Here is a 13366-nt window from a genome sequence, read left to right on the forward strand (position 1 = left end):
AGTTGCACCTTGGTTGTGGTTTCCACATCAATGGGAGGGACTGACTATCAGGCTGATTGGTTGTGAGAACTGGCTGTGACTATAGTGGAGGAGCTATTGTGCAGGGGCTGACCCTACAGAGCAGGGTTCGCTTTAGTGGGGCTCTGGTGCCTTCCCAGTCTGTCCTTTGGGTGTGTCATCCTTGAAGGTGGCTGAGTGATGCTCTGGCTTGGTCTGAAGCTGGTTACCAAGCATGCCAGCCCTGGGGCTTCCTTGGAGGGGATTCACTGCAAGCCAAGTTTAACTGTAGCCTGTGCTCTGCCTGAGGTCACCTGGTATGAGCCACAAAGCAATCTGCAGAAGGCCACCACCCACACTGGGCTTAGAGGTGCCTCAAAAGGCCAATCTGAAACCCAGACTGGCTATCACTTGTGCCAGGTTTAGGCCTGCTCAGCCAGAGGTAGGAGACACGCCAAAGCCAGATGTTGTTTATTTGGGTTTTGTGAACCTTTGAGAAATTTTATGAAATTCCATGGCATGAACTAAGAGAGGTTGTTTGTACGGACAAGCTGCTAGAAACGGCTTGGGTGTGCCTGGAAGTCGGTGGGGCGTAGCCTTTAGGAATCACTAGGGCAGAGGAAAGGTGATAATCAGTTTGATGGAAATTCAGATATGGTGTCTACATCTACCTGTATACGAGATAATTAAATTAAAACAATACAGAGGTACCGTTTTTTACCCATCAGATTGATAAAACAATTTAAATGTTAACAATATGTTTTGTAAGTGAAGTTGGGTGAAAACGGGTTCATTGCTAGTAAGAGTGTAACTTGTTACAAAATTTATGGAGATCAATTTGGCAATACTAGCCAAGTTATAAAAGCATATATCGTTTGAACCAGTAACCCCACTTCTGGGAATGTATCCAACTGATAAATTTGCCCAGTTACTAAGTGACATATATTACTGTATCATTGTTTGTAGTAAAGAGTTGGAAATGTACCTAATATCCATCAAGTGAAAACTAATCAAATAATCTAGTAATCCATTCAATGGAGTTTATGCAATGTCAAAAAGAATGAGGACTTTATGTGTTATAGGGAAAAAGTTTCAGGATATATTGTTACTTGAAATAAATAAGGTGCAAGGTAATGTATGCAATATGCTAACTTTCACATAATAGAAGTGGGTGCGATAAGCACCTATGTTCATATATGTGCGTGTTTTCTCTAGGAAACTCAGGAAGGACATGCACAAAGGTGACGCATGTGATCATTATGGCGAGGAGCAGGAAACTCAATGGATGGGGGACAGGAGTGGGGATAAGACATTTTCATGTGTACCTTTCTATAGTGCTTATTTTTAAGCTATTAGAATGTAGTCCCTATTCGGTTACTTAACATTGAAACATTTGCCAAATTAACACAAAAGCAATAAGAAGAAAAGGGGTGTAAGTGGGAGGGGAGGGAAGTCTGCGCTCCCATGATGAACCTGCGTAGGCCCCTCAGATTCTAGGCCCACAGGCAAGGAGCTGGTGCAGAGAACACAGGTATTAACACTCCCAGTTCTGCTACAATAAGCAACCCCCAGCGTATGCAGGCAGCCCTGAGTCAGCGTCCAGCCCTGCCTCTGCAAGCAGAGAAATGACTTTCTAAAGATAAGTTCGTGGAGAACGTGCTCTGGGCTTAAGCTGACCTGTGTGGGGAAAAACAATTCCAAAGGCATTTCCCAACCACTGAAAGAACCACCCAACGGTCTATGGTGAAAAACACGGTTGTGTCCCAGCAGTAACGCCAAACGGAGGCCAAGGAGGTTGCCTGGATAACTGGGCAAGGGCAGACAACGCTTCTGTAATTGTCTAGTCAAATGGCCCACTCCTTTGCCTCCTGGGAACACAATGTGGCTGAATGGAAGATTCCAGCTCTGCCACTTAAAGCCACTTAAGTCCAGGACTTGAGTAAGCTCTTGGCAAGTCACTTAAACTCTCAGAAACTCAGTTTCCTAATCTGTAAAATGGGCATGTTCGTGCCTAGCTTGCAGAGTTGTTGGATGAGAAGTAACGTGGGTTGAGTACTTTGTCTTCTGTGCTCAGTTCTGGGTAACTTAACATGGGATCCACGTATCAACACATCTTTCACTTCCAGCTCTGCCTAGAGGAGGACTGTCACAGTGGGTGACGGAGCCACAGAGATCCCCTAACACAAGGTTGGAGGTTTCCCAGAGCAGGGGACACCAGGACAATTCTCAGTGAGATGCGGCACACAGCTCAAGCACATGGACACTGGAGCCGCCGGTCTGGGTTCAAATCCTGGCTCTGCCATTGCGTCCCCCACAATTCCTATGTTGAAGTCCTGACCTCAGGGCCTCGGATGTGACTGTATTTGGAGAGAGGGTCTTTGAAGAGGTAATTAAGGTAAAATGTGATCATTCCAGAGGGTTCTAATCCAATATGACTGGTGCCCTTATGAGAAGAGATTAGGACATGGAGATACACCCACAGACATCTCCATGATGAGGAGAGGACAGACATCTCCAAGCCAGGCAGAGCAGCCTTAGAAGAAACTGACCCTGTCAACACCTTGATCTTGGACTTCTAGCCTCCAGAACTGAGAAAGTAAATGCCTGTTGTTTAAGCCACCCAGTCTGTATGTAGTACTTTGTTATGGCAGCCTGAGCAAACTAATACAAGCTGCGTGATATTTTGCCACGTAAACTCTCTTTGCCCATTTTTTTCATTTATAAAATTGGAGCTCTAATGGTATCTCCCTCATAAGAATGTCCTCAGACTTCAGGTATAAAAAGCACTTAGAACAAGGCCTGGCCCACAGTTAGCACTCAGGAAGTAGGGTGGTTATGACCTGTCCATCTGCCCCAGCAGACCTCAAAGGCAGAGGTCCTTGACTCATTCCCCGACCTCTAGCATTCAGTGGAATACTTTGCTCAGAGAAGGGAATATTGTTGGACAAATAGGTGAATGAATGGTGAATGAATGAATGAATGAATGAACGAATACTGTTTCAAATGTTCCTTAGGAGAAGGCCAGACTAAAATGCCATAAAATTATGTTTGCAATTAACACCTGTCTAATATATCTAATTGGAAATGCTTAAAGACAATTTGAGGGCCCAAATGTGAAAATAGGGGATGTCTTTACTGGGTGGGGAGGGGCAGTGAGCTCACAGTCATCTCTGCGCAGCACGTGAGCTTTGCCAGACACACCTGGGCCTGGGCCAGAGGCTTACCTGCATCCTGGGAGGCTGACACAGTGCTCGTGGTGGACGCGGCCGACGAGGAGGACGTGACTGAGCAAGCAGGCAAGCACGGGCAGGGTGGAGATGTCACGGAAGAGGCGAGACTCAGTCCGGCTGGACCGCCCGCGAGAACAGCGATGTGCACATGCGCGAGGCAGACAGACAGGCCAGTCCACCCTAAAGGCCCCACCCCTATCGGTCTTGCTTGTTCTCTTTTTGTCTACTGAGTGTCAACCCTCCTCTCCGCTCGGTCCCTCCCCTCCCCCTTTTCTGGTCCCTGATCTCTCAGCCCTCCTATCTGTAACATCAAAGCCAGTTCTGTGAACTTAGGAAAGCAATGGAGAAACCTTGCATCACTGCAGAGAGGCCTCCGGCTCTTAAATACATATGACTCCTGCCCGGGGTCGGGAATTATAGTGGGCAAAGGCTTTCTGGGGATGATGATGAGGTTTAAACCCAGTTATGTCGGAGATCCAAGTCAGCCTGGCCATATATGCACCCATCTGATCAACGTTTATATTACGTGTCTACTGTGTGCCAGCCAGGCCCGGGTGTCGGGGACACACTGGTAACCCAGAGATTTTTCTCAAAGAGTGAACACCCAAAGAGAAGAGATAGACGTACAGACAGGAAATAATGCACCAATGTGACGTTACCATCCCAGAAAACCTTCTTCAGGGGCATCGCGGGGGAACATGGGCAATGGGGACAGACACTTGACCTCAGGTGGCATCCTGGAAGGCCTCAGAAGAAGGCACCCATCAGCATGTCTCAAGGTGGCCACAAAGTCCCCACACAGGCCAGGCTGAAAGTAATTGTGTGAACACTTCCTCTGCACAAAGTTGCTTGTCCTAAGCCTCCTCTTTTATGTTGACCGTTGGGGAACACTACAGCCGTCTCTGAAAACCGATGCAGGCGTTGCCCTGTTGTCGGGGCAGAGTGGAGAAAGTGTTTCCCTGTGTTCCTGGGGCTACACCCTGCCCCACCCCAGGCAGTGGCATTGTCCTTTTCCGCCTTCAAGCTTCTTACCTTCCCTCCTGTGTTCTTGGCACAAAGTCTGTCTTGCGTTAGGCTTCACCAACACAAAAACCACAAGGGCTGTGTCTTGCATTGGGCCCAGTAACCCAGTCCCTGGCTCGAGAGGTCTCAAAATGGCAAAGTTTGTTTCCTAGAGCCCTGCTGAAAACATAAAGAGATGAATCCCACTATTTAATATTGCAATGAATTATATTTTCTCAAAGAACTGTCATGCCCCACAGGGAGAAAAGAGTGAGCGGCCAGGAAAAGACAGTTGCAGCAAAGGGAACAGCGTGCGCAAAAGCACAGAGGACGTGAAGCCCTGTGGCCACCAGGTTCCAGCGTGGCAGCCTCAGAGTGACTAATCCTAATGGTGACGGTTTACTGGGTGTCTGCTCTGTGACTACCTTCATCGGTCCTCACAACGACTGAGATGTTGTCATGCCCATTTCAAAGATGAGGAAACTGAGGTTCCAAGAGATCATTTGGCCAACATCTCCTGGGATTTAAAGCCAGTCTCACTATCAGCTTCAGTTCCTACAGCCAGCCTGGGAACAGATCTTGTAAATGAGGAGCTGGAAGGGAGGCGAGGTGGCAATTTGCCTTGGGAATGGGGTGGCCCAGAGGTGAGCAACCAAGCCCTCAGCCAGGGGATGAGTCAAGGGAGACAGTGTAGAATCTGAATCATCCAAGTGACTCCAGAAATCAGGAGACCGTGCCAGCCTGGTATCCCAAATCACCGGCTTACCGCGACCATGCCAGCCTGGTATCCCAAATCACGGGCTTACCGCTGTTCACACACACCTTCCCCAGCTTCTATTAATAATCAGCACAGGAAGCCTCCTACAGTTGCTTAATGATTAAACATATTATCACTCTTTCAGAGAATACAGCCCCACTGCCCCCAGGGACAGGAGGAGGTGACATCACCGGCAACGCCCCTTTTCCCTTTGAGAAGAGGATTGCGTTACAACTGGATTCAGAGTCACAAGGCCTGGGACCTAGGGCCCAGGTGCTCTCTCTCTCTGATTGTCAGGGTCCTCCAACGGGAGAGGGTGCTAGCTCCCAGCATCTCCCCACCCTTACACAAAAGGATGTTTGTAGAGCCTCTTGCATTGAGATGTTATTTCGTGGTTTAGAAGAAAGGATGTGGGTTTGGGGGCCACCCAGACATGGTGGCTGGGGACAAACTTGGAAGCCAGGCTGCCTCGGTTGGAATCCCATCTTTACCACGTACCAGCTGGGCCACCTTGTGCAAATTCATTTTTTTCTGCCTTGGTGTTTCCATTTATAAAGTAAGGCTGTTCAAAAAGAGCATCCTGTGTGTTGGAGATGTGGTAAAGATTATGATTATTACATACAAATGGTTTATGAGAGACCCTAGTACCTAGGTACTAGCTAGGTATTAGCTATGCTCGTTAGCCACGAACCCTGGTCCATGGCTTTACCTGCCTGGGCTTAGCTTCTCCGTCTGCAAAATGGAGACATAATAACGTCCTTGCAGTTGGACTAATCGCATGAGACGCTGTATGTAAAGACCCTGACATAGAACAGGCATGCAGTCATTGAAAGCCCCTTCCTCTCGTTCTCTCCTGAGAACCCTCAGGTTAGACGTTCTGAGTTTCCATCAGGGAGGGCCTCCTCGACAGGAAGAGCTCAGAAAAGAGATGGAGATGCAGGTGTGGTGATAGCAGGGGGCAGAGACAAGGGGTGGTGCCAAAGGAGGGATGGCATCGTCCTAGTCTTGGGGAGCTTGGCTAAAATGAGTGCTGAGTCACAGGGAAGGTCTGACAAGGAGCAGGCTTCCCATCCTGGGTGTGTGTGTGTGACAAACTGCAACAGCTTCATGGAGAGAGAACACAATTCCTCAAGAAAATGCCCATACGGAGGCATAGTGTTTCCCAGGCGCCATTTAATAATGGTAGTTGTTTCATATCCCCAAACAGAGCTGCCGGTAGCACTGGGTCCTCCACAGACAGCAAGGTCTTGGGAGTCAGTCACACTGTTCAGTCTTCCCAGCTGTAGGACCTTGGCCAAGTCTCCTGACTTCTCGGAGCCTCAGTTTCCTCATGGGTAAAACGAGGATTATAAAATACTTGCTTGGCAGGCCTTGTTGTAAAAACTAGAAATAAAATGCATGAAGTGTATACTACAGTACGTGGTATATAATAGGTGTTCAATAAATAGTCATTAAAAAAAATAGAGTTCATCATTCTTTTTTACTTTCATTCTTTACTCATTTGCTAAGCCCTTGCCAGCTGAGAAGCCTGAGGCTCAGAGAGGGCGCAGCAGCCTGGTTCCCACAGCTCCTAGTTAGCAGAACCAAGGACTTGGTCTGACGTAGCCATTCCACGTTTGGCTTCAAGTCTGGGAGCTGAAAAATGGCCCCAGACATGGGGTGAAAGAGAGGAGGGCTGAGGTGGGATTTTTCTCTCTTATGGATGAACATAGAGATGAGATAAATCCTTGAGATGACCTATTTTAACATAGGATCTCTCACTTCTAATCCTCAGAGGCCAAGTGTAAATACATAAATAAATGGTGTCACTGAGCCTCACCAGTGAACAATTACATCAAGACAAAGTAACTACATTGAGACAACAGTGAGATGCCAGCTTTCACCCATGAGATGGGCACATATTGACTGAAATGGGACGTGCTCTCACTTCACCCATCAGTCGGGCAAACATTGACAGAAAGGGGACCTGCTCTCATCTGACTGGTGGGACCCAACTCTCATCCTGCCTATTGGAATGCAGTTTGTAACAACGTACCAAACATTTTAAAATATGTATACCCTTTGGCCCAGCAATTTTGTTCTGTGGCTTTACCCAAAGAAGTTATTGGGAAATTATACAAAGATAACTGTAGGGATATTGGCTGCAGCAGAAAACTGGAAACGCTTAGAACATCCAACCATCTGAGACAGGTTAAATGAAGTGTGGTCCATCTGTGTAATGGAGTAAATGTCACGTGTCATTAGGAATTATCTCATAGCCTCAGGAGTGATGGTAGCAGTGGGCAGGTCTTCCATGGGTGGCCATGGTCCCCACCTTGCCCCAGGTTGGTGCTAGATTCTTGGGTGTTCATTTTATAATTATTTTATTATACTGTACACTTAGATTTGATGCATGTTCTGTTGTATGCATGTTGCATTTTATAATAAGAAAAGTTAAAAAAAAAATGTGACAGATTTTTTTTTTCCAAATGCAAAGATGTTCATCATGGATGGTTATGTGAAAAAAGGCAGATTATAAAAAAGTATAGTATGAGACTATGTGTAAATGCTGTCATCAAAATACTATTCACAATTAAATGCTATCATACAACTTTTTAATATATATTTACACACCTATACATACACGCATACCCATAGAAAAATTTCAGGAAGGACAAGTATCAAAATATTAACAGAAATTATTTTTGGGTGGTGGTTGGTTTTATTTTAATTTTTTGTGATTTATTTTCTTGGATGTACATATGTATCAATGCATTCAGTGCTTTTCTGAATTTTCTCATAGTTCTACATGGAACATTTATTTCTGAAACACTTTTATTTTTTTATTGTGAGAGTAACCACCATTTCTATAGCAATTCCTAGTTTATAATATGCTCAGGGTTATACCAGGGCCTACGAATGCTAAATTACACTAAACGTAAAGTCACCGTCTCCCTGGACAAATATACCTTTCAACCTGATACAAACCAGGGATTGTCTGTTTGTTTTAGGAAGACTGGGGGACTAAGCATTCACCCCACCCCAGGTGTGACTCTGGGGCCCTGTCCCTGGTGTCACCTGCCAGGCTGGTGGGACGGTGGCAGCCATGTTTTTTTCTCTTCTCCTGACACTCCCCGGTTGTTCTTCCTCCTCCTTGAAGACAGTAGTTATCTAGATGTTTCCATAAGGTGCAATGAAATGGCCTGCTCATGTAGGCCTGTCCAGCAACCATGCAGGTGACGGGGCCCCTTTCTAGGCCTGGGCCAAGAGTTGGATTGCTTTGTGGTTTTAGCTAAGTCTGGGAATCAGCTTCCTGATCTGTGAAATGGACCTAAAAGCACCAGCACCGCTCACAGAACAGGTGGGACCGCTCTCTGAAGTCTCTGTGCTCTGCGTTGGTACAAAAGAGTATTAGGTATAAGTCTATCCATCTGCGCAGGGGAGCAAATTGAACCTGGTCGGGTTTGAAGAAAGGGCTTGTTGGTTTCCTCTCCCACTCTTCCCTTCTTTGCCTAGGAACAGGGCAGCTCTGCCTTGATGGGTCTTGGACCTTGAAAAGAGCATGAACTCCTCCTGTTCCAGCCCATGCTCTCCTGTACATCCACACCTCTGTTGTCCGGTTCCTTGTAGTTCACAGGGTGAATGCTGGCATCGTGTTCCCTTGAGTGGGAGTTAGTTGTAGAACCCTCTCCCCCTGCATTTGATTCTGGCCGTGGTCAAAGGCACACATTGCTAGAATGCTTGTGTGGGGTGAACATTTCAGTCTGTGGCCAGAAAGAGGGGGCAACAGGCCCCTGGGAATCAGTGCTGCTGTTGAGCTGTGGTTTAGGAGATTCCTAGCAAGGGGTGAGCTTAAGGGTCACTTAAGTTTAGCTTCAGAAAGCACTGCAAGTAAAAAAAAAAATCAGTAAATAAGGCAGGAGCCTTGGCTTCCTCACTGTCATAACATTGAGCAGGATAATGTATTGACCTTCACATCTTGACCTTCAATTTATGGAATTTACCGCCAGGTCCAGCAAAAAGGGCTGACCGAGATTTAATTTAACACAAGAAATCCAAAGCCATGCGATGGTCCTTCTGTGACCTGGTGGGAACCTAAATTTCATGATGGCTACAAACTCCTTTTGCATTTTTTCAGCCAGGTCTCAGGTGATGGTGGACGGGAAAGAATCAGTCAAGAGCCAGGGGGTGGATCTGCTCAGACTGAGGTCTAACGTCTCTGTCAACAAACAGTGAGCACCATCACAGGTCAATGCAGCCTCAGAGGCAACAGGAGCAGATTGTCTTAGAAAATGCTGACGGACCATCCTATCTCCTAACCCTAGATGAGTGGTGGCGGTTTTAAGCCGATTGTGCATAATAAGTTCAAGCCTTCCTCCTTCCTTCCCTTTCTCCCTACTTCCTTCCGTTCAGTTAGCAGAAGTCACTTACGTCTTGCCCCACCCTCACCCCCTCACCCCCCACCCTGTCTGCAGGGAGCTCTGCCCTGCAGAGGTACCAGCAAAGGCACAGAGGTGTGAAGGTGCCTGGCATGACTGGGTAGGGCAGGTAGCAGGTTCTGCTGGAAGGTGCAGTTGATGGTGGTGGTGCTGGAGGCAGCCAGTCAAGCCAGGGAAGTAAATGGAACACGGAGGGGCAGCAACTTCAGGATGCGTGGCAGTCGAGCATCCGTGCAGGCTCCTGGAAGCTCCCAGGGCCTCTCAGAGGAAGTGAGGGCAACGACCCAAGGCTCTGCCCTCCGCGGAGACGAGGAGGTCTCTAACTAACCAACCTAAAATTACCTGACAGCCATCTGATTTAATCTAGAAAGGACCTGCCTGAGAACAAAGCCAATATGGAGTAAAAGGGATCAGGGAGTTACTGAGAGCTAGATAGAGGCCCAGTGCTATCAGGCCCTGGATACAGCTGTGCCTGGACGTCACTGCTTCGTGAGCCGATAGGTATGCCCTGCCTTTTATTGCTTAAGCCATCTGAAATTATATTTATGCCACATAGACACTAGAGTCCTAATTAATAAATAGAAAGGAAAACACGCTACGCTCTGGGGATGAGAAGGTAGTAAGGTCATGCTCTCCCACGCCTAATCTAATGGCTACCTGCTTCAAATACCCCTTTTTCAGGAGGCCTTTTCCAGACTGTCCAGACTAGGTGAGACTCTTGGGTCATATAGTGCCTCTAAGACCCTATCTTCTTACTGAACGCTTGCAACTATTGTAATCACATAGTCGTGCCATTTTTATTCATCCCTTTATTCCTAACATCTCGCACAGTGCCTGATGGATTGTAAGTGCTCGACAACTATTTATTGAACTAAAAAAAAAACACACACATGAATCTAGTTGGAGAAAAACAAGGGAGATTTACTGAAGGGGTCGACATTTTGGCATGGCCTCGGAGGATGCGACTCAGTCAGGATAGGCTGGGTTAGGCTGCAGTAACAGAACCCCTCAGAATCCTAGTGGCACATGGCAGCAGGGTTTATTTCTTCCCCATGTCACATGTCCATCTGGGGTCAGCTGGGTGGGGTCTGCTCCATGTTTCGCCCCTCCAGGCCCCAGGGGATGGAGCCCCCTCTATCTGGAGAGCAGCTGGTAGCTGTGGCAGGAGTAAAGAGAGGGTAAGGAAAGTGGGGTGAATCACACCCTTCCATCCAGAAGTGACCCAAGTCACGTCCACTCACCATTGACAATGCAGGTCACAAGGATACACCTAACTCAGAGCGGGAGGGCCAGGAAGTGGGATAGCTGAAATGGGTGGTGAACAACACACGTGTTTTGTGTTTTCCCCAGATGAGTGAAATCTCCATGGGAGAGAGGGAGGGGCTTTCTAGAAGGAGAAAACAGCTTGGTCAAAGATTCAGAGGTGAAGACAGGAGAGGTACATTCCAGGAAAAGCGGTGAGTAACCCCGTGACGGGAGGAGGAGAGAGAAGTCTGGACACGTGCAGGGCCAGCTCCATTGCCGCAAACTCCATTGCCACCAGGAAGGAGTGGTGAACTTGGCAAGCACCAGGAGCAACGGAAGGCTTCGTTAGGCAGGACCTAGGATGGAGGTGGTTCAAGAAGACAGCCACGCATAGGATGAAGGGGATTGGAGAGGGCTGATGACAAAAGTGAGGCAGCTAAAAAGCCGGGGGGTTGGGCAAGAGCTGTGTCAACCTTGCTGTCGATATGCTACAAATAGTTGTGAAATACGCATTAACCACGTACTGGGTTGAATCTTATCCTTCCAAAATTCATTTCCACCCAGAACCTCAGAATGTAATCTTGTTTGGAAATGGGGTCTTGGCAGATATAATTGGTTTGGTTCACATGACGTCATACTGGAGTAGGAGAGGCCCTTAATCCAATATGACTGGTGTCCTTAGGAGGAGAGCTACAGACACAGAGACACAGGAGAGGAAGCCATGTGATGACAGAGGTAGGGGCTGGAAGGATGCGGCCACACGCCAAGGAAGGCCGAGGATGGCCAGGAGCCACCAGAAGCTGGGAAGAGGCGAGGAAGCATTCTTCTCTCAAGTCCTCAGAGGGCTCACAGCTCAGCCCACCCCTTGATGTTGGACTTTTGGAATACAGGACTGAGAGACAACACATTTGTTTGTTGGAAGCCACCCAGTTTGTGGCAATTTGTTACAGCAGCCCTGACAAGCTATGACACACCAGAAGTGAAGGGAAACTGATTTTCTATGGGGCAAAAGTTACACGCCTCTTCATTTATGTTCACAGGAAAGGATTTATTCTGTGCCTTGAACATAAGCTAAGATCTCATCGCATTTGGAACTGCTTTCCTTTCATAGTTTTTCCCACTGCTCACAACTGGATAGTGTAGGTCAATCATGCTCTCAGAGGACGGAGAGAACTGACACAGGTCCACAGATGGAGGTCCGTCCACGTGGGCTCCCGAAGCAAGGAGCCCTTCCCCTCCCAAGAGTGTCCAAGCAAAGCTGCATAAGGTAGGGAGGGGCCAGAGAAGCACTTGTTCGACCAATATTTGCTCAATGTGGTATGCATCGGATACTGTGCAAGGTGCAGGGGAGATGCGATGATAATTGGCGATGATGATGATGATGATGATGATGGCAAGGGAGACGAGAAAAGCGGGGTTTGAAGGCTACTGTTTTTCCTAACAAGCTTTTGGAATTATTTGGCCAGGTCCATGGGGAACTTGATAAATTAAACCCTAAAAAATAAAAGTAATAAGGGGAGATAAGGATGTGGGGATCATGTGTATAGACCCTCATTTAGAGAAGTCTGGGGATGAAGGGCTGAGAAGAATTGGGCTCTAGTGACTGGATGGGACTGAGGATCAAGGCAGGATTGGTCTACGCGGGTCATGGATTGCAGTGGATATGTACTTTTTTTTTTTTTNTTTCTCTCTCTCTCTCTCTTCCTTCCTTTCTTCCTTTCTTTTTTTCCCTTCCTCCCTTCCTTCCTTCCTTCCTTCCTTCCTAAATCTGTTTTTCTGTATAGAATTTTTTTCTTTGATTTCCTTTAGATAGACAGCTTTTGAAACAAAAATTTGCAAAGTGCTTTGGCGGAGGCAGCAGAGATGGGAAGGGCTGGCCCTCCACTGGCCCAAGTCCGTAGGATGTGGCTGATGACAGCCAGCTGTCTTTCTGCCCATTGCAGGCTGACCACCAGCAGCTGGGTCGGGGTGGGGGCGTTCAAGGTGCAGATTGCTCGCTCTGCAGCCCCAGTTTGGGGCAGCTTTGGTCATTGCAGGCAGTGACCTACATAGAGGTCAGGACGGCTGAGCTCTCCCTGCCAGGACGTTTGCACTTATTAACAGCAGGCTGCCCCAGGCCTGTAGTCCCCCCCTTCCTCCGCCCCCAACACACGCACACACTCCTTCAGGGACAGAGCACAGAAGCTTTCTCTGCTGGACCCAGTCTCCCTGCAGACTTCAGAGTCCCAGGGCACTTACTGGATGTTTCATGGTCTGGACCAGGGTGTCTCAGCCTCAGCACTGTTGATGTTGGGACCGGAGAATTCTCCTGCAGGGGCCGTGCTGTGCACTGTACTTATCAGCATCCTTGGTCTCCACCCACTAGACGCCGGTGGCATCACCCAGTCATGACAGTCAAAAAGGTCTCCAGACATTACTCACGCCCCCTGGGGGACAGAATCACCCTCATTTTGATAAAGGTTCTAATAGTTCTCAGTGGCCTCACCTCTGAGCCTCTTCAGGACCTTGAGCATGAGGAGGGGCTTCTTGAGACCCCATCCAGCTCCAAAATTCAGGGATTCTCAAATATTTAAGGGAGACTGGCCATTTTTTAGCCTTTGCCTCAGGTAGCCTGGGAAGCTGAGTTGTAGGAAGGAAAAGAAGGTGTGGGGTAAAGAGCGTTCACTAGGAGCGGGTTCGGGAAACCACGACGGCTGGGACCGAGGATCTGAAGGAGA

The sequence above is a fragment of the Hipposideros armiger genome, unplaced genomic scaffold (genome assembly GCF_001890085.2).
Source record: "Hipposideros armiger isolate ML-2016 unplaced genomic scaffold, ASM189008v1 scaffold_157, whole genome shotgun sequence".
NCBI lineage: Eukaryota > Metazoa > Chordata > Mammalia > Chiroptera > Hipposideridae > Hipposideros > Hipposideros armiger.